Source organism: Callorhinchus milii, unplaced genomic scaffold (assembly GCF_018977255.1).
Source record: "Callorhinchus milii isolate IMCB2004 unplaced genomic scaffold, IMCB_Cmil_1.0 Scaffold519, whole genome shotgun sequence".
Lineage (NCBI taxonomy): Eukaryota > Metazoa > Chordata > Chondrichthyes > Chimaeriformes > Callorhinchidae > Callorhinchus > Callorhinchus milii.
Genome location: NW_024705260.1, coordinates 19,756 through 21,748, shown reverse-complemented (window position 1 = coordinate 21,748; position 1,993 = coordinate 19,756). Strand labels below are relative to the sequence as shown.

At 44.5% G+C, this 1,993-nt stretch overlaps 1 non-coding gene across 1 annotated transcript; it reads right to left on the bottom strand.

Moving 5' to 3' along the window:
• Nucleotides 1-1,109: 1,109 nt before the first annotated feature.
• On the bottom strand, nt 1,110-1,192 carry trnal-cag. The gene has a single exon. It is a non-coding gene; the product is annotated as a tRNA-Leu (tRNA).
• Nucleotides 1,193-1,993: the final 801 nt, after the last annotated feature.

Below are 1,993 nucleotides of genomic sequence, written 5' to 3'. Positions count from 1 at the left end.
CCAAACAGAGCATCGGGTGCTTGCGTGAATGCGTCGTTCGTGCGCAATTCCTTTTGTGACTTTCCTGGCCAAAGGCCGTCAATGTTTGTGAAGGTCACCGCAGGCGCCCTGAACAGCCCCTAGTTATTCGAATATAAGATTATGATTGCTACTACTACTACTACAATGCACAATACAATTACAAGATGGGGACATACACTTGTCCGTGTTTTTATTTCTTAATGTGCACACAAGAACACTCGAGATGTGTGCTCAACTGTTTTTAAACGTGGTTATTTTTGCCTCTTAAATCCTGTTAAATTAGTTCACAATTTTTTCCCAGTAGATCATGAAGTGATTGTCACGTGAAAAATGTTAGGTTAAACCTCTTGTTTTCACATAGCTCTTAGAAGGTGTATCTTTCCACGTTGTGTCAAAGTTTTTATATTCTGCTCGTGGAAATAATCTTACATTCGATGAGCAAATATAAGTCAATTGATGGGTACAGAACTCAGAGGTGACATTCAAGTCTTGTAAGGGTAGTCCGCATTTATTGTGACCCTCAATTAATTTACCCCTAACATTTTTTTCCTTTGCGTGTTCATTTCTATTTTAAATAAAGCTTATTTAAAAAATATATGTGAATTTTAGAGAATTGAATGGGGAGTCACAAGACATCTGGACCACAGTGTACAGGAAAACGTGGGGTTTTCGCGAGGTTCCGTATCGGAGCAGCAGAGGGCGCGATGCACGTTTGTCGCAAGAGTTGAGCCTTGAAAAGTTTTCACAGCCACAGTTTACTGCACTTTATAATCCACAATCGATAATGTCCCGTTTGTACAGACCAAGCGTCTGCCATGTGAAGCGTGTTATATCATTGCTGTTTATCACTGTTCTCATGCTGACCGTTGCAATGTTCGGATATTGCAATGTTCGGACATTGCAAATGATGAGCGTCATTTAAACCTTTCACATCGGTGTGAAAACGTTCATCTCTGCACGCTGTATAGAAATTACATGAAAATATTTCTCCGTATTTTGTGAAAAAGAAAAACAACTAACATTCCGCTAAAGAGAAAACAAATCACAGCCAATGTTTACGTGAGCTTACATTTAATAAAAAAGCATGTTGTCAGAAGTGGGATTCGAACCCACGCCTCCAGGGGAGACTGCGACCTGAACGCAGCGCCTTAGACCGCTCGGCCATCCTGACTGCTACCCCCTACGGCCTGAAGAACAATGTACATCAGGGTACAGACGAGGGTTGTGTGTGGAGTGGGGGGGGGGGCATCACCGCTGCACCACAGGACACTTGCGAAGCGAATGAGGCCCAAGACCCCCCCCGCCCCCCCAGTAGACTGCAGGGCCAGCACCGATATCTCTCACACAGAGCTCCGTCGGTGCACGTGGTTGTGATTCACGCGGTTATGATGCTATCCGATACTATATTTACACGACGTGCATGGCAATGTATTACGTGACGCAATATGCACACGTACACCTTACTACGGAATATACTCTATTACTCATATAAGCGCACAACTTTATCTGTGATGAACGCTGCACTTCCCGTCGTTTTCATGCAGGGGGCGCTGCAAACCTACGCGCCCCCTGTATGGACGACGGAGGCGCACGGACAGACGATCGATCACGTTGGGATCGATCTGCAGACGGCGGTCTTCTCGCACGGCCAGCAGCTCTGTGTCGCCTTATCTCGATCCCGCAATCCCAAACTGGTGACAGTCCGCATCGAACCGAACCCCCAGCAAGGCCATCTACTTAGCGACGAGAGAACATTCACACGAAATGTCGTTTTCAATGAAGTCTTCCAGATGTAAAATGATATCAGCTTTTAATGACGATTTTTTATAATTTAATTCAAAACATAATACAATTCAAAGATGTTTCATTTTATAACTTCAAAACGGAGCATCGGGTGCTTGCGTGAATGCGACGTTAATCTGCAATTCTTTTTGTAACTTTCCATGCATTGCACGAAGCCTCCAGGGGATAC